Source organism: Cydia fagiglandana, chromosome 10 (genome assembly GCF_963556715.1).
Source record: "Cydia fagiglandana chromosome 10, ilCydFagi1.1, whole genome shotgun sequence".
Taxonomy (NCBI): Eukaryota; Metazoa; Arthropoda; class Insecta; order Lepidoptera; family Tortricidae; genus Cydia; species Cydia fagiglandana.
The window spans coordinates 14,217,501-14,238,440 of record NC_085941.1 but is presented as its reverse complement, the minus strand read 5'-3'; the positions used below and the strand labels follow the sequence as shown (position 1 = coordinate 14,238,440).

The following is a 20,940-nucleotide window of genomic DNA, read 5'->3' as shown; positions in this document are numbered from 1 at the left end:
ATCCCCCTTATTCATAAACGTTTACTAAAGTTGACAAGCCGATAATAATCGTTTGTCCCTTTCCGACTTATTGGTATGATGGAAAGGGACAAACGATTATTATCGGCTTGTCAACTTTAGTAAACGTTTATGAATAAGGGGGTATATCTTTACCTGATTTCATTTTTCTTTTCCATTTTCAGATTCCAAAATAAATAAACAATCAGTAGTCGTTGGTAAGAAACAGTAAATTTTATAAGGATGATGATGATCCTTCCTGCCGATTTCGACCATGGCGACCACTTCGACTCCTAGTTAGCTCGGCGCTCGTGCGCCCGAATAAGTTGGTAAGAGGATTTGATGTTTGATAAATCTGATGAATAGGTAACCAGAATAAAAACGTTCTGTTAGACGTCGATCTTTAAGATTATGGGGTAGGTGCGGTGACGCGCTACGGTGGCGGCGACGGCGGCGGCGACGGTGCCGACGGCGGTGGCCGTGGGCGGCGCGCGCTCGCCGGCGCCCGCCCGCCCGCCCGGCACCAGTACCTGCCCGCCGCCGGCCAGAGCGCACGTCCCGGCACCACCCCCGTCGCCGCTCCGCTAAAGCCTTCACCACCTCCAACGCCGCCGGCACAACAAACTCTCGGTGCCCTTGTGATACTATTGTGCTTCTGATCACGCCGACATCGGACAACCACTTTAAACACAAGTAAGTTTTCAATACGTGAATTAATATGGTTATTGACACCACACATGCGAGGCAAGTATTTTAAATTTTGTCACCGAGTTATTGTTATTGTTATACTGTAGATGTAGGGAAAACTGAAGGATTATTTACTAATTTGGCTCGTAAGGTCGGTTATTATTTCACTTCCCTGAAAAAAGTAACAAAATTACTGCGCGAATAACATTAACATAATATGTATCACTTTTTCGATTTTTTGTACAATAAAGTGTTTTACTACTACTACTATAGGTATATTATTATATTTTTTTTATAACATAAGTAAAATAAGATCAGTCTTTCTTTGAAAGCAGCGCCAAAACGTCGGCCGTTATCTTACCCTCTCGTACACTCCTCGGCTTTATATTGACGTCATACAAGTTCAACATCTCAATTGTGTACAGTCACCTGCAATAGTATGTTACACAACGAAGGCCGCAAAAATATCTGACACGATCTTATTTGTAGAGCCATAAGAGCGTGTCACATATTTTTGCAGCCTTCGAAGAGTGACATATTATTGCAGGTGACTGTACATGCCGACATACACATAAATTCTACATTTTCAATATTTAGTCTTCTAGTTAAAACAAGTAGGCAAATACACAATTAATTAGCCATTACACTAGTACCTAAATATATATTGAATATAAAACGAGCTGCTACAAATGTATCATTTTCGCAGTAAGGGCATTTATTTGTGTGATGAACACTAATATTTGTTCCTTAGTCGTGGGTGTTTTCTATGTATATATGTATGTATTTATCTATATAAGTATGTATATCGTCGCCTAGCACCCAGAGTACAAGCTTTACTTAGTTTGGGGCTATGTTGATCTGTGTAAGATGTCCCCAATATTTATTTTATTTACTTATTTTAGTAAAGTACACTAACTATGAATACCAAGAAAATGAAATTACGAGTATATATAATTTACTAGCTGTTGCCCGCGACTTCGTCCGCGTGGAATCTTATCTTCAACATTTTACATCTTTAGTAGGTACCTATAATTTTCATATCCAAGCAATGTTGAAATTAAGTACTTTTCTTTTTTAGCAAGTTGTATGAAGTTTTAAGTCAAGTGGATTTTGATGTTGGTTGCTGAAATTATTTTTCTTGTATTCTCATAATAGGTACTTACCTATGCCCTTATACAAAGATTCAAGTTCCGCATTCCGCACTCACAAAATATCTGATCTCCATACAAACTTTCAACCCCTTTCTCACCACCTTGGGGGATGATTTTCAAAAATGCTTGAATTAGTTTTCATGTTTTTTAATTTATTACCTTTTTTTTTCAAAAAGTTAAAGTTCCTAGTTTAAAATTAAATTTACACCCCAAGACGAATTTTCATCCCCTAATTAGCCCCCTTAGGGATTGAATTTCCAAAAACGTTGCAATTACTTTTTTTTTGTAATCGGCTATTATGTCTTTCTAAGAAGTTTCAAAGCATTTGTAATGGATTCAAACTTTGAACCCCATTTTAACCATGTTAGGGGATGAATTGTACAAAACACTGAAATTTTTTTTATTGTCTTCTAATAATATACCTAAATACAAAGATTCAAGTCCCGCGCTCGAAAAATTTTTTGATATCCATACAAACTTTCAACCCCTTTTTCACCACCTTGGGGATGAATTTTCTAAAACGCTGAAATTAGTTTTCTTGTAGTTGAATTTGATACTTTTTTACAAAGTTTCAAGTTCCTAACTTAAAATAAAATTTGCACCCGAAGACGAACTTTCATCCCCTTTTTAACCCCCTTAGGGGTTGAATTTCCAAAAACGTTGCAATCACTTTTTTTCTAATTGGCTATTATGCCTTTCTACGAAGTTTCAAAGCATTTGTAATGGATTAAAATTTTCAACCCCTTTTTAACCCTGTTAGGGGATGAATTTTACAATGAAATTACTTTTCCTTTCTTCTAATAATATCCCTAAATACAAAGATTCAAGTCCACCACTTGAATTTTTTTTTGATATCCATACAAACTTTCAACCCCTTTTTCACCACCTTAGGGGATGAATTTTCAAAAACGCTGAAATTAGTTTTCTTGTATTTTATTAATATATCTTTTTACGAAATTTCAAATTCCTAGCTTAAAAGAAAACTTTAACCCCATACAAACTTTCATCCCCTTTTTAACCCCCTTAGGGGATGAATTTTGAAAAATCCTTTCTTAGTGGATCCCTAGAGTCCTTTCTTAGTGGAGACCTTATAAGGAATCTAGTTGCCAAATTTGGACTTTCTAGTCCCAGTGGTTTGGGCTGTGCGTTGATTTAAGTCAGTCAGTCAGTCAGTCAGTCAGTCAGACAGGTCTTTCACGTTTATATATATAGATTATTTATTCCCTAGTTGCAAGAAATTGGCTCAAAATAGCTGCCTATTTAAAGTAACGTTTTTTTTAAACTGTATGTAAAAGGTCATCCGGGTAAATCAATCGGACAGTTTGGTGACCAGAATGCTAGGGTTCCGTTAGCAGTTCCGTTATTGTATGAAACAAATGAATCCCCTAATCATCCGACGCATCACGTAGCTGAATAGACTATCTGAGATACTCGTATCTCCTACAGTTTTAAGGGGGATACTAGAGGAGATATACAGGCCTATTCGGATTTCGAGATAATCACAAGATCTAGAGACGATTTAGAGATCAACTAGATCTACAGTAGATATCGACTAGATGTGACTTGGATATCTAAGTCATAACTTGTCGAAATCGTTCAGGAGGACCTCCAGAATCGCGGAATCGTCAAATTTGACATATCTATCTAACAAATATCTTTAAATTATCCATATCGTAACTTGTTTAAGTCTAGTATATAAATCTAATTCATTTTCCGAATCGAGCCGATAGCCTTTGGGGTCAAAATAACTCCCACAAAGACTGGGTTTGACGTTTTTATTACTTTGTGTGTATCTTTTTGACATACTAAAAATATATAAAAATATATAGGAGTTCTGGGTAAAAAAAGAGAAATAAAATATTTTAATAAGCGACTGCTTTTTACGAGTACCTATACATACATACCTATATTAACTGGAACTATTAATGTTAAAACTTTATAGCACTTTAAACTCTCGCGTTTTGTACACATATTTAATTATACAAACGGGTCTACCGCTATATAATTTCATTGAGTTGCACCAGCTGTGGTCACGGAAAGACCACACGGCACGTTACATGGGTATTGTTGGTATATACAAATGATATGTATATATTCATAAATATAACGGGTGTGGCCTGTAATATGAGCAAATAATTAAAACATAGATTATACTCCTCAAACGGTGACACATTTGTTCAACAACTTTTAAAAATTATGAAGTACTTACCTATTTAGACTCGCTATTTTTCATACAAAATAAATATTATCTTCAATGGACGCCATCGCCACGCCATATCATTGTGATTGGCGTTGCTTGTCACGCCTTACAAACATAACAAAACTCGCAATACATTGCGTCTTGGAATAAACCCTCTTTTCACTCTCTCCTCTCATCTACTCAAAGGTTAACTGGAAGAGATCCCTCAAAGGGATAAGTTCGCCTTTGTACTTCTTGCTAATTGTATGTTATTTTTAATATGTCTTTTTGTACAATAAAGAGTTTACTACTACTACTATAAACTTTAAAGTGTATTAAAAATCAAAACACAAGTTATTTTTAAAAGTCGCTGAACAAATGTTGGTCAGTACGAGGAGTACAGCCTACAGTTCAATTTTTTGCTCATATTACAGGCCACACCCGGTATTATAAATGCACTTGATAACCATCCTTAACTGTCATATTTACATTTATAGTGTTTGTTAGAAAGGCATAAAATTTTACATTGGTCTATAATAAATACCCATGATTTAGGGGAATAAATATCTATACTCATCGCACAAATACCTATACTAATATCGGGATTTCGTACAAAGTATTGGATTTCAAATTCAACATACGAGTAAATATACTTATAAGTAAAACTTAATGATATTTTGAGAGCTTGTGGTTCCAGCGGGACCATCGTCCTTCCCGAAGGATTAACACATTACAGTAGCAGCTCATGTGTGTATACAAACAAATGTTCACATTTACCTCCAAATTGATAGACCTACCTACATACGGATGCTGATAAGCAATAATGTGTCAATCCACAATTTTGCAATAAGATTTCAACTCAAATAATTTACGCTTAAAGTTGACATTTTATTGCAATATACATAGATGTGGGATGACACATTTTTGCTAAACACCATCCTTATTTAGAGATTATTTAGAGATATTTAGAGATTTCCCTGTAAAGGATTTAGGAACCAGCAGCACAATATCACAGAATAAATAATAGTAGTCGATACAGGAAGACTCACTCTCTAACAAAACACGTCTGTTAGATCAGGACAGATATGGCCGCTAGGTGGCGACAGCGCCACGCGCGGCTTATGGCTAGCCACTCAAATTGGTGTGGAACGGATGTACTTTTAGCTACTTGTCGCAAATCGACGAAATCGTGAACCATGCCTGACAATATCAAAATAATGTACTTACGCCGGTTTGAGAAAAAGGTCGCTTGCATTTTTAGGGTTCCGTAGTCAAATGGCAAAAAACGGAACCCTTATAGATTCATCATGTCTGTCTGTCTGTCCGTCCGTATGTCACAGCCACTTTTTTCCGAAACTATAATAACTATACTGTTGAAACTTGGTAAGTACGAGTAGATGTATTCTGTGGATCGCATTAAGATTTTCACACAAAAATAGAAAAAAACAATAAATTTTGGGGGTTTCCCATACTTAGAACTGAAACTCAAAAAAAATGCACAATTTACTAGCCTTTAAGGTGTTACCCAACTAGCAAATTATGTCGTAAGGCACCATTAAGTTTCTCTTTCAGCTATTTGGTTGAGAGATAGATCCGTAAAAGGTCGAAAGAAGGATCCGACGACGTTCTCTCGACGCGATTTGGGCTCACTTCTTTCAGCTTTTTAGTTGAAAGAATATCGTAAGAGTGTCGTATCAAAAGCCAAATAGTGGAATGATAGTCATCAGAACCGCTTTCATTCGACTTATTTATCGTAAGATAGCAGCGCGGTTGCAATCACTCGACTTATATATCGTAAGATAGTCACCAGAATCGCTTTCTATCGACTTATTTATCGTAAGATAGCAGCGCGGTTGCAATCACTCGACTTATATATCGTAAGATAGTCACCAGAATCGCTTTCTTTCGACTTATTTATCGTAAGAGCTCAGCTCTTTCGACTCTTAATCGTAAACCGCAATTTTATCATATTACTTGCTGCTACGGAACCCTTCATGGGCGAGACCGACTCGCACTTGGCCCCTTTTTTTTTAGGGAGTGTTAATTTAACACAATTGTTGAATTTTGTTACTTAATGTTTAAAGTATAAATATATCGTTAAATATATCGTGACAAAATTAATATTGAACGTCACACCTTTAATATTAGGAGCGGTACGGTAGGTACGGCTGTTAGACTATCCGCCAGTATTTGACGTATCTTAAGCCCCATTTAGACTATTCAAGAACTTGCAAGCAATATTCAATACATTGCTAACTACAGAGTATAATGAATTTCAGTCGAACGACCAAATACCGCAACGTATCGAAAATCGCATGCAAGTTCTTGACACGTCTAAATGGGGCTTTAATGTTCAAATCGGGCCGTTTGTCTCTTATTTCATTCTTTGGTACCTATATCTATAGCTTTAATGCAATTATTTGGTATAAACGTTTGACCTATTTTTTCAGGGGGAATAGAGCAATTTTCAGATTCCTTAGTTATATTACTTATTCGATTCCTTAGTTACGAATTGCGGGCACGAACTACATATTATTGTTATTTACATAATCAAATTATTTGATATCAATCTCCTAACATTGAGGTTCGCTTATACATATGCATGAAACCATCTGAACAAATATCGCTGTACCTAATTTGTCTTGGCGGAGAATTTAAAATATTAGGGGCCCGATTCGGATTTTGAAATAGATATCTATTAGATATCTTTTAGACATCACCAAGATACGATAACGAGATGCTTAAGATCTAACCTGTCAAAGTTGACATTTGCGCGATTCTGGAGATACTCTTGAACGATTTCCACAGGATGTGACTTAGAGATCCAATTCACATCTAATTGATATCTTACTCTATCTAACGTAAAAGTGACATTGGTTGCCCGAATTGCGCTGCAAAAGAGAACTAGTTGATATCTAAACTATAACGTACTTATCTAGAATGGATCTAGTATGTGTCGTCTCTTGTGAATATCTTGAAGTTCGAATACGGCAGTAGGTAAGTATTTTTGCTAAATCTGCGCCATAAAGAACAAAGTAAGATTTGGGACCGTAGTATTTCTTTTTGACGTTTATATTGTTGTGGCTTTAACTATTGAATGTTATGATTACTGATTAAGAGCCAACAGGAGTGGTCATTTCTCCATACAAATGTACTCGACTGTTTCCTCCGTGGGTTTTGATGCTAGAGAGCAATGATTTTTTCAACACAGATTAATATTGTCAATTTCTGTGTCAGACCGTTTTGCTTTTTTTGATATTTTATGTTTTTTAAGGCGCTAGAGCCCTTCAAAAATGGCCAAAATGGCCTAATTGACTATGCCGCAATGAGAGGCGTAGTATTCAAAACTGATATCAATTAGCCAAAAAAGCAAAACGGTCCGACACAGATAATTTCATAATCATTTAGATTTCCAAGTTTGGTTCGGATTGGTTAAGTTTTGGAGGAGGAAACAGTCGAGTACGAAACCTCGATTTTTGAGATTTATACGCAGGATTTTTCGCCTTGTCCTTATCGCACTAGTTTTAGGAGCCGCTTCCGTTAGCGAGACGGTTATATTTACCTAAAATATTTAATACTCAGCTTCTGTTTCGTCTTAAGAGCCAACAGGAGTGGTCATTCCTCCATACAAACGTACTCCTTGTTTTCCTCCGTGGTTTTTGCTGCTAGAGCAATGATTTTTTTCAACACAGATTACTATTGTCAATATCTGTGTCGGACCGTTTTGCTTTTTTTGATATTTTTGTTTTTTAAGGCGCTAGAGCCCTTCAAAAATGGCCAAAATGGCCTAATTGACTATGCCGCAATGAGAGGCGTGGTATTCAAAACTGATATCAATTAGCCAAAAAAGCAAAACGGTCCGACACAGATAATTTCATAATCATTTAGATTTTCAAATTTGGTTACGATTAGTTAAGTTTTGGAGGAGGAAACAGAGGAGTACGAAACCTCGATTTTTGAGATTTATACGCAGGATTTTTCGCCTTGTCCTTATCGCACTAGTTTTGGGAGCCGCTTCCGTTAGCGAGACGGTTATATTTACCTAAAATATTTAATACTCAGCTCCTGTTTCGTCTTAATTTTAGAATGGTATTTTTGTTTAACTAAAAAAGAATAGAATTGAAGAATATTACTTAAGTACAAAAAAATAAAGTAGGTATAAAGTAAAACTAAAATAGAAACGAGTTAACTTAAAGAGTTAACTTAGAGAGTTGCATCAAAAGGTGAAATCGACTAAATGGCACCCGTTGATAAACTGAAGCACTCTTTTTAGGGTTCCGTATCTCAAAAGGAACAAACGGAACCCTTATAAGATCACTCGTGCGTCTGTATGTCTGTCTGCCTGTCCGTCTGTTACAGCCTATTTTCTCGGAAACTACTGGACCAATTAGTTAACTTGAAATTTGGTACAAATATGTAAATTAGTGACCCAAAAATAGACATGTAATGTAAACAAATGAATTTTAAACATGGCGGGCACTTTTGGGGGGTAAACGAGAAAGTTAAAAAATAAAATTATTCAAACTATATCGTGTTATATATCCAATGAAAGAGCTCATCTAGAGAATTTCAAATATAGTAGTAGTAGTAGTAGTAAACTCTTTATTGTACAAAAAGACATATTAAAAATAACATACAATTAGCAAGAAGTACAAAGGCGAACTTATCCCTTTGAGGGATCTCTTCCAGTTAACCTTTGAGTAGATGAGAGGAGAGAGTGAAAAGAGGGTGACAAATGCAGCAAAATGTACAACAAGGTACCAGAAAGATAAAGGATATAAATACATACAAAATTTATAGGATAAACATACATATATTACACAAAAAGGAAAGGGGAAAATACACTAAAAATTGGAAAGAATTAGAACGATATAAAGCAACTATACAATAGAAATATAGACAAATTAATCAGTCAAATCAGATAACCATAGCTTCTTTAACCTCTCCTTGAACGACGCAACCGATTGTGCCTGCCTGAGCGACACAGGCAGCTCATTCCACAGCTTCACTGGACGCACTGCGAAGGACTTATTGTATCTTCGAGATTTGTGAGGAGGGATGGCAAGTGATAAATTCGCGCTCGAACGCAGACGGTGGCCACTGCCTTCAGCCAGAAATTGAAATTTTTGAGAGAGGTATAGCGGAGAAGAAGGTGTAAAAAGAACATTAAAGAGAAGAGAAAGAGTGTGAAGATCTCTACGGCGGCGGATTGGAAGCAGATTGAGTTTTTGACGGTAGTAAGACACATGATCGTACTTCCGTAGTCCGAAAATGAATCTTATACAGACATTCTGTAAGCGCTCTAACTTGTCTAGGAGTTCTTCTGTCATGTCAAGATTTACGACGTCACCGTAGTCTAGTAAAGGCAGTAACAGAGACCGGGCCAGCATGGCTTTGGTATCAAGTGGAAGAAAGTTCTGAAGGCGCCTTAAAGAATGGAGAGAACCAAACAACTTTTTGCTTACTTCAGTGACATGAGGAGCCCAGGAAAGTGTCTGATCCATGAAGACCCCTAGATTTTTAACAGTGGGTGAGAAAGGAATTGGTGTACCATCAAAGAAAATTCTAGGTGCCACCTGCTCAGACAATATGGAGATGTAATGAGGACTTCCCAAAACGATCGCTTGCGACTTCATGGCGTTGACTTTTAAACCGAAAGATGAAGCCCATAAACAGACGGAATCTAAATCGGCGTTAATTTGGCTTACGAGGGAATCGAAATCATCAAGGTTGGCAGCTGAATAAATTTGCAGATCGTCTGCGTAAAGGTGGTAAGAAGATTTTAATGACTTTGTAATGTTATTTATAAAAATGGAGAAAAGCAATGGAGAGAGAATACCCCCCTGAGGGACGCCAGAGGAGGAGAGTTCACTCCAATCAGAAAGATTATCATCAACTCGAACCCTCTGACGCCTCCCATAGAGGTAGCTGCGAAACCAGGACAATGAAGTGGGTGCAACATTTAAAAGATTTAAAAAGGCTAGAAGAATGTCGAAATCAACTGTATTGAACGCGCTGCTAAAGTCCAAGAGAACCAAAACTGTGATCATTTTATTTTCTATATTAAGGCGAATATCGTCGGTGACTTTAACAAGAGCAGTGGTGGTGCTATGCCCGGGGCGGAACCCAGATTGGAAAGGGTTAAAAAGGTTATGTCTATTGAGATGAGAAGAGAGACGTCTATTAGCAAAGTGTTCAATTATCTTGGAAAGGACTGGTAAGATGGAAATAGGTCGATATTGGGAAAACGAGGAAGGATTAGATACTTTAGGAAGTGGAATTATGTGAGCATTTTTCCAGCACGAGGGAAAGACACCAGAGGAGAAAGAAAAATTTATTATATGCGACAGTACAGGAGCAATTGAGTCCGCCACGAGCATAAGCATATCCAAGCTCAGATTATCATCACCGACGGCTTTAGTTTTAATAGACTTGAGAATTGAGATAACTTCTTGTGAGGTAATGGGACTAAAATCAAAAAGAGAAATATCTGGGAGTGGAGAATTGGCTAAAAGGGCCAAAGAACTTTGCTTGACGGTCGGATCAAGGCAAACAGGGGAGGCGCTGAAATATTGATTAAGAGCGTTAAGATCTAGAGTACCGATAGCATTAGGTTTGGGCTTGCCAACACCGAGTGATTTTAAAAAACTCCAAAGTTTAGTGGGAGGACATTCGTCAATAGAACGATGTATGTATTTCCGCCTAGCGTCCCTGCAAGCCCTATTACAGCGGTTACGAAGCGATGTGTAAGCTCGGTGATTACGTTCCGAGGGATCATGTCTTAGTCTTATACGAGCTCTGTTCCTTTTCTTCATTAGGTCCCTAATGTCTGAGGTAAGCCACGGGGCAGGAAAGTGTTTGACACGCGTCGGTTTTAAAGGAGCATGCCTGTCAAAAACCGCAAGCAATACGCTGTTGAAAGTCTCTAACTTCTGGTCAACATCAGGTTCAGAATCTAACAAGTCCCTCCAACACACACTGCTTAAGTCGGCAATGAGCGCTTGTTTATCAATATCTGCAAGGTTACGTCTCATAATAATTTTATGACGTCTTTTGGGGGAGCGAATTTTGAAGGAGGCGAAAATTAAGTCATGGTTCGAGAAAGCAGATGCATTGAATTGACCGTGATGTGATACATGCCCAGGAGAAGAAGTAAGAATTAAATCTAGTAGAAATATATTTTTTTATCATTTTAAAATACATATGGGTTACAAGTTTTAAGAAAATAGCCAAAAAAATTCCATTCCCCTTTATCTCCAAAACTAACTGCGTCTAAAATTTTGAAAAAAATACACCTAATAATTCTTTACCTGTTTGTGTTTTTCCTCCAGGAGTGGTATTCCAATTTTTAAATATATTACGGTTTTGTTTTGGACATGGTTGGTGTGCGGCTGTCAACACTGTCATCACACATCAGCAGTCCATAACCGTTTCGTAACATATAAATACTTAAGGCTCCGTCACATTGACGCGGAAGAGTTCAGGAGCGGTCACAGAGCGGCGCGGTAGCAAGGCGGTGATGTCACATTGACTGCGGTCGGCGGATTGAAAGCGTTTTGATCGCGGACTTGCGTTGCAACCGCGTTGTAAGTTACCTACGGCTACGGATAGGCGGGCGCAGGCACCAGGCAGCACAACCGCTCCACCTCCGATCCGCGCCAATGTGACGGGCGAGTGACCGCGACCGCGCCGCCTCCGACCCGCGACCACTCCGCTTCGGTTCCGCAAACGGTCGGCGTATCGAGAGCGGATTGAACGCGGTGCCGCGCCTCGGCTATGTGACGTGGCTCATAACGTTCTGTGCATTCCCAGTTGCGCGGTACCGCGCGCAATCCGCGTCGGTTGCGCTACCGCGTCAATGTGACGGAGCCTTTACTATCTTAATCGATCTCCAGTAATAAGTCACGATAAATTAGACAAAGATAAATGTTATCGAAACAAGTTAGGAAACTCTAGTTGCTTAGTAAAATTCTAAACTGAAAGCAACCAACATACCTAATACCAGTGCTAACTGCTGTTTTATATCTAATTACTAATATATTCAGTTCAATCATAAAATATATTCAGTTGTACAACATTACTAAAATAACTTCAAGAATGGTGAAAATATTCAATTACATTTTGAGATAGGTATGAAAAGTACCTATCTAGCTTGCTTACCTATACCTATACAGGGTGTTACTGACCATCAGGCTTTAAATCCAGGGCTCGATTCTTCTCACTAAACTGAGCTACTTTTATTATGGCACCAACCCCGAAATCCCGATTTTTTTTTACTGTTTCATACATTTTGTCTGATCAGATGTCGACGTTTTCTATGGAAAAGCCAAACATTTTCCCCGATTTTAGGGTTGGTCCCATAGTAAAAGTAGCTCAGTTTAGCGAGTAAAATCAGGCCCTTGAATTAAAGCCCCATGGTCGGACACATACTGTATAGGTACTTACAGGTAAACGACACTTTACAAAGTGAAATAAAAACAATAGCAGCAAAATATGATTTTTTGTAGTATTGTGTAAAATTTGTTAAAAGGTGTTTCTCACTCGCTGTTTAAAACATGGCCTATTCTTAAAATCAGTTTTAAGGGCTCCTTTATGTAGCAAAATAACTTTGTGCACAAAGAAGTCTAAAACAATATTTTGTTTTGAAACATGCGGCAAATTCTTTTGTTAAACTAGGTACCTACGTTATTAATTTGAATAAAAGCCCTTACAACCGCTCACGTTTGAATAGGTATGGTACACGAAATACAAATTGAGCCGATTGCTCATAAAACTTTTTCACATCAGCTATTCGAAAAAGGGGTTTTTCTTCCCCGCTAGGAGGGATCAAAGTGGCACTTTTCTTCCCTGCTAGGAGGGATCAAAGTTGTACTTTTCTGTTCTAGGACACGATTTTTACTTTCTTTTTTTTTTGGTCAAGTAATACTTATTTTGGAACATAACAATTTCCTCATAGTTGATGTGAAAATCAGTATGTGTCACACGGTATCAAAATTATTTCGTCTTGGGCGTTAACACTTGAATCCCTCCTTACGCTCAGAATTCTACTTTAGAATCCATCGCTTCATTCTGGATTCAATGTACGCTCATGACAGAAAAAATATCATTTTGATCCCTTGTAACACAAACTACTATTTTTTTACTATTTATTTATTTTATTTATTTATTTATTTTATTTATTTTTTTATTTTATTTTTTTATTTTTACGAATATAAAAGGATAAAAGAGGTTTGAAGTGCTTTGCCTCTCCCGCACGTTTTGTCCATATAGCAGGAATAATTAGTTATAATATTTGTTTCTGGGACGACATAACGTGTAAATTCAATAAGTTAGCTGCTTTTAAAATACACAAGTTACAAAGGATACAAACCTATTTTAAGTAGGCTCAGAGCAGCAATAACCTAATTAGGCCCTAGAGATTCAAAGCGCAAGCCATAATAAGCTCCAACATCTTGCAGAAACTCAATTTCAACAGAATTGCATTCTGCAATCAGAATTCAAGTTGTGTTCAGAAAAGGTAGGCACTCGTAAATTTACAGTTAGTCTACATAACTTGCCATTATTACCTTTGAATACCACGTCGGTGACGTCCCTCAGACATGAGGTCACCACCATGAAGAATACTTACCAGTACCACCACCACTACTTTAATTTTTTTTTTTTTAGGTACAGTACTTGTACCAGTTAATGAAAACTCATATTTACTATAAGGCCTTATAGTAAATATGAGTTTTTCATTAACTTAAGGTACTCCAAAGTGTTGGAAACATGTTCAGTCTTTCAATAATTAATAATGAAATAAAAATTAAAGGCAAAGAGCTAAACTCCAACGTGCAATTCTACACTTTTAATTGATATTGGAATCGAATCTGATCGTTAGCGGAGGCTTTCGATTTCAAATTGAAACCATGCAGGGATATTCTTTGGCACAAATTCCATTTATTGTTGCTATTCCTGGGAGCTATATTCGAAAGTAAAAAAAATCTGTTAACGATAAGATGATAATACCTTCACTTCATATGGAATTTTGGTCACTTCAGCTTGCCTTTGAATGTGTTAAAAAATCCCAAGTTATTTTTAGTCCTAACTAAAATTATAACATGAATGTAAAAACCGGACAAGTGCGAGTCGTGCTCGCCCACCGAGGGTTCCGTACTTTTTAGTATTTGTTGTTATAGCGGCAACAGAAATACATCATCTGTGAAAATTTCAACTATCTATAGCTACCACGGTTCGTGAGATACAACCTGGTGACAGACGGACGGACGGACGGACAGACGGACAACGGAGTCTGAGTAATAGGGTCCTGTTTGACCCTTTGGGTACGGAACCCTAAAAAAAATGCATGTGATTAGAAAATATAGAGAGAAAGAACTTACGAGTACTGAAAAGTCACGCTCCTAAGAAAACGTAAAAGCTTGACGTGTTAACAAGTTTTTAAACCCATAAGGCACATTATATCATTAGTTAGTGGAATAGATTGCTTAAAGTAACGCCTTCTATAATATAATAAGTATAATAACGCTTGTAGCAAATGTTCCTACACGTGTTAAAAGCAGAATTATAAAAAGAGTTCGTTAGGGCTTCATTCATCGCAGCACAATGAATGGGCAGCAAATGCGGCGGCCGTGCGGGCTAGATATTAATATGTAATGTAACGTACAACTGACGCTCTATGAAGCCACAGTACCGTAATAGCAGGTAAATGCACTTGGGTAATGATTACCTAGCGGTTTGCTCGTTTAACCCTTATTACCCAATTGACTAAGGGAACGTTAAGTTTTTTCTACATAGTACATACATAGGTATGTATGTATGTACTTTGCATTAGAGATTTCTGTAGGTTTACTCGCTTTCTATACTGCAAAACGTAATTCAAGACCAAAAAAAGTAAGAAATGTTGCCACTTTTTTACTAGCGCGTCTTGTATTTATGTACAAATAAGTAAATAAAAGTACTTTTTTAAATAGTAGGAGTAAAATTACTAATGAATAAATTATCTTAGCTTGATTATTTATCAAAAGGAATTTACAATTTTAGAAACAAATTATTGCAATGGCAACATTGTCTCACTTTATTTGGTCTTGAATTACGTTTTGCAGTTTAGTTATAAGTTTATGGTGTGGAGCACCCTTAGTCTCACGGATAAAGTTATCTATAAAACTAATATAGTTAACTCAGTCAAGTAAGACTTTCCTGATCCACATTATGTCTAATAAATAAAATAGGCTAGTAAAGGTACGGTTGCGACAAATATTAAATAATACGTAAATTATTTAAAAAAACACCGGTTTTATTTAAATCAATTATATAGTTTCAGTTTTATTTAGAATCATAACGAGGCTTTTGTATAAAATCAGTCGAAAGTGAAATACAAGATAATTTATACATGTAGTACCAGTTGATAAAAACAAATTATAATAAATAAATAATACTTTGTATAGTACATGCCAATTAAACTACCTGTACCCTGTACCCTGTATCGCGGGTTCAAACCCCGGCTAGTACCAATGAGTTTTGTACGAAATATCATTTGATATTTACCATTCGCTTTTCGGTGAGGCAAAACATCGTGAGGAAACCGGACTTATCCCTATAATCTGGGTCCAATAATCCAATCCATCTGGGTTGGAAGTTCAGATGGCACTCGCTTTCGTAAAAAGTAATGCCTACGCAAATTCTTGGGATTAAGGATGACTCGCGTTAGACGGGGCCGTGTCCGGTCCGCCGCATCGTTTTCTATAAAAAGCATCACGTGATCGCCTGTCATTTCATAGAAAAGTAAGCGCCGGTAGCTCCGGCCCGGACACGACCCGGTCTATCGTGAGTCATCCTTTAGTTGTCAAGCGGACCCCAGGCTCTCATGAGCCGTGGCAAACATGCCGAGATAACGCGAGGAAGAACAAGTGACCCGTGAGTCAATGATATTGACAACACTGACATACTCGTATACGCCAACGTCCACGTAATTAACTGTCTATACATCTCGCTCGCACTAATAAGACCCAGGCCCAAGTAGTTGACTGGCAGAGAATGCCTTAAGGCATTAAGTCCACCATTTGTACTTATTATTTTATGTGCAATAAAGTATAAATAAAATAATAATAAAAAAATAATGAGTACGAGCAATATCTTAATTCACGACGTAGACGGCCTCGAGGCATATTCAGATATTTATTAACCTTTTGTACGCCAATGACCGATACATCCGCACCGCAGGTCCAACGCCCAAGACGGATTAATTGGTCACAGACCACAGATCAACCTTAGATCTAAGTACATGCATATGCATAAAGTTCAATTTCAATTTTGGCACTTCGGTGATGACGTGGCGTCCGAGTGACAGCTTTTGTGTTTGACACGGCGTCGAAAAGGTTAATAATATTAATCAATATTATAATTATTCAGGCTCTAGTGGTGATGATTAAATTTTAAATGCCACAACGGAGGTAATGCGCCTCCGTTGCAGCAATACCTTAGCCAGTAGGTACCGTAGCATATTATGTACATTGCCTTCCCTTTAGGAACTCTGTTCAGTTATCTCTTGAAGAATGCCACGCTTTAGTCCCTCGAGAAAACCTCAACACTCGCGGCAGGGAGTTCATTCCACATTGAAGAATGAAACAGTTTTAGTTTCTGAATATGCCTCATGAGTTGGCGTCTCTATGCGACTGGGCGTCTGCTATCGTGTTTATTTAACGCGCGGCTATTTATACGTGAGGAGGGTACGGGTTAAATCCTTAACGGATTGCGGTGTCTGATGACGCGCACCCGACACCTCATATCACCCTACAATAAAGTTTATAAGTTTAATAATATACCTAATACGAGTATAGATGAAAGGACTCGGGCCTAAAGTGTGGAATTTTCTGAATAATTAAGTTGGCTACACCCATATTTTTACAGTTGACTGTACGAGCGAAATGCATGATATTTGAATGACATCAGTCAGATGTCAGTGTCATATAATATCAGTGTACCCACGTTCGAATTGGCCAGTTGGTTAAAATACGTATGTCGTTATGTCGAATTACTTATTCGTTTTAATCGTTCTATGACTCACTAACAAGCAAATAATATGTATGGGTATTTTCACTTAATTGAACACCTTTAACGGCCGGTTTGCAATCGTTACAAAACTGACAGTCAATGTCAAATCCCATACATTTGTCAGGAATGTAACGGTTAGACGTTACTGAAACACGACTTAAGTCGCGCTTAACTTGTACAAGTTAAATGAAAATGCCCGTATGCAAGAGTGCTAAGCTAATAGTTTCTGACTTTAAAACTTCGTCAGGATAGTTGTCACGAGCCTGGTTTAGTGTTTAACTAGGTATATTTGTGTAAGACTGATATTTTTTCCATGCTACAGTAGTAAGTGGCATATTTTACATGCCTTCGTTACCTAAAATAAGGTGAAGTAGAAGCAGTGTCTACCGAATGAACGACCTAATAGGAGTTTCCGTAACAAACTTATCCCTAGCGGCCGGGCGTTGTGAGTTGTGAACTAGCGGAGTGAATGTGCTAAACATTTACCTACTTGCGTCGCACTACAATTACTACAAATTATGACCGTGGTTTCGAACATGTTAGTACTTGAGTACATAAAATTAATCAAGTTCATGAGCTAAATAAAAGTTAAGAGCTAAAAAAAAATTGGGTCAGTAACTTCTTATGTGAAGTAGTAGATTTGAGTACCTATTAGGGAATAGAAAGCTACTAAACGTATAAGGTGTACTTAACACAATAGCTACAATGTCTTCACATAAGTACACATTATAATACTTTTTGATAATTGCTAAAATCACAGAAATAAGTGTGGCTTTTGCTCACGAAAAGTATCACTTCAAACTAGGAAATACATTTCATAACTGAATTTGGTATTTTAACGGTATGAAAAAAAAATCTTAATGCTTGTTCTATGTGCCATAACTTGGTCCAATAACTATTGCTGTTTTTATTTTTCTTTCATACAAACTTTCACCCTGCATTTCGGTCTCTTAAGGGTTGATTTTTCTTGTTCGAAGGTGTCTTCACCCTTTCGCTAAAATAATATTTACCTCACATTTTTTTCAGATACGAAAGTAAGCAGTGTGTAAGATTTCTAACAGCATTCATTTATAGCAAATAGTATAAACAGCATAAAATAATACCTACTCATTCATATACCTAGACATAGAATAATTAGAAAGCCAAAAGACCTTCTTTAACTTTAGTTTTGACACTTAACAAGTTTTGGCAAGGTATTTTTTACATAAGTAATCCACATAAAATTTTCTACAAAAAAGATTTAAGTCACTTTTTCGCTAGGATCAATATTTAAAATATAAACCGGGAATGTTACTTGTCATCAATTCTAAGGTCGTTTTTTTAAACGGACTTTGTTGTTAGGTACGTTGGTGTAACACATAGTTCGCAAGTCCCAATGTTTGTGCAAGTGTCAATGTTACTGCATGTTATGCAAACATTTTCTTCCAGTGTAAACTGCAAAAAAACTTCGTTCCTGAAAAAAACAGTGATTCATGCCTACACAGACCACTTGACAGTTGATTATTAAAGAGCTCAAACTATCACCATGAAGAATACTAACTACTTAACTTTACCCAAACTATCAAGCTTGAAATCTAAAGTCGTCAAGGTTTGGGAATCTTTAAAGACTACAACTCTTTCGAAGACTTTATACGAAGACCTTCAACTCCTAAAGACTACGAGTAACCTTCTCACAAGACTACTGGCTTAGTCACTCGCGCAAAAAACTCGATAGTAACATATTGCCCCCCGCAACAACTACTTACCCTCCTCTCCTCTCCGTCAATCCTCTGAGACTGCGGCACCTTTTGAATCTCTCAATACAGACGACAACTCAATTATTAAAGAATGACATACTAGGCGGCATTCACAAAAAAATATATCGAATTTGCCGCTTTGCCAATCTCCTTAGACCTGAATTGTGGATAATAGCTCCAGAATAAGAATAGTATTGTTGGGTTCTGAATAGGTAGCATTGCAGGTGTGGAAACCTGTTACATTCTGGTATACTGTTGGCGGAATATGATTAATGATGCTATATAGTGTAGATACATTATAACTACATATTCAACCATTGTAGCATACTGTTGGTATTAACTCTTATTCGTCGGTTCTTTATAGTACAAAATATGTATCTAAGTAAGCACATCTACTGAAACATATGTATGTTTTGTACTATTAAGAACCGACGAATAACAGTTTTACGTATTTTTTTTGTATGTATGTAAGTATAAACTCTTTGTTGTACACATAAACACAAATATGGCACAGTATAGATAGGCGAACCTAATACCTTGCTTTTACCTACCTTGATAACTGGCAGGCCGATATCGTCCGGCGGACTGAAAATCTGTGGGCACCTTTACATACATATTTTAGTGTGAGCAAGGTCGAAGCTACTTCAATTAACCCAGATAAGCCTTAAAACTAAAATATTTCGATATATTGTCAAGCCTCTACTCGTACAAAAAAAATGGTCATAAAGGTCGGTAGTAACAGGTGCGTTAAAGCTTAGCGTTCCATCAATGCGGATGAGGTGCTGCCGTAGCTCTCTTCTATTTATTGAATTATATTTTAAATATCGGTCCATTAACACTCAAAAAAAGTACACCAAATGACATAGGAACAAGAGCAATGACCTACGAGTAAGCCACTGTTAAGCGTGTGTGTGATAATTGATTTTTCTCAAACATGCAATGAAATATTGATGTTATGTTCCTTATAATAGGCTGCGAAGTATGACGTTTCAGGTGCGGCTAGGACAAAAGGTAGTTAATGGAATTTCATACGAATCTTGCAGGCCTAGGCCGGCAAAGTCCTCTTTTTTAATTTTCATTTCACAGATATTTGTGACACATCATCGTGGCATTCATCCATTTAAAAAAAAACTAGAGCCAGTATTTGCTTTATGGTTCGTAATGACACTGCCACTACGCCTATAAAAAAAAAAACAAAAAACAATGTTTGCTATAATTTGCAGTTTTATTTGTATAAAATCAACATGAACTTAATAAATAATACATTATTAACCAAATTCTATAATTTTAAATTATAAATTTAACTACACAAATAAAAACATTTAAAATATTTCATCTAAACGTTAGCGATAAAAAGGTCTACTCAAACACGCGTAGTTATTTTTTTTTAAATTGTTATGGAGGTAAAGTTGAAAAAATTTCATTCTGTTTTATTGGATTTATGGTGCGTTGTTGATTTTTTTTACTTTAATATGAGTTCCGACGAAATAATGAAATTAATATTAATTGTAATCGTAGGTGTTGGAATTGGCAGCGTAAGCAGAATTGATTTTATTAAATAACTTGCTGCCTCTGCCGCCAAGTCAAAGACGAAGTATGTATATGGTTGCTTATGGCAATTTTATTATTCGAGAAACTAAGAAAAATGGCTTACAGTTTATTAGAAACAGTTTTGTGGCATATTTTAAATGAATGTAACTACAAATTCGTCAACACTGTGGAAATTATACTTATTTACTCCATGTATAAAGCAACGATGTATGAGAAACATGATATCAACATGAAAGACTATGTAAACTTATGTGACGAAAACGACAGTCAGACGGATACAAGGCGAAAAAATCAAAGATACATGAAAATATACGGGTAGTAAAAATACACGACTCGTGTAAAACATACGCGTGATGATATTGGTACGTGTTGGTTATATTTGGGTATAGTTTACTTTTAGTTTTTTCTATAAATAAAACTTGGGTTTCGTGGATTTTTTATTTTATTTATTTCATTGCATGTTTGAGAAAAGCACTATACATACCTCGGCGGGAAATGGGGTTGCCCGCGCTCAGACCTATTCGGCCTCGCTTCGCTCGGCCGTCTATATGTCTTCGGCCGGCAACCCCTTTCGTCCCGGCCTCTGTAG

General features: G+C 37.0%; 1 protein-coding gene across 1 annotated transcript in view; it reads left to right on the top strand.

Moving 5' to 3' along the window:
* The first annotated feature begins 538 nt into the window (after nt 1-538).
* LOC134667969 (uncharacterized) overlaps nt 539-20,940 on the top strand; it is a 125,180-nt gene continuing 104,778 nt past the window's right edge. Inside the window, exon 1 of the mRNA XM_063525408.1 lies at nt 539-690. The gene's annotated coding sequence lies outside the window, so the exon portion shown is untranslated. The remainder of the gene's footprint in view (nt 691-20,940) is intronic.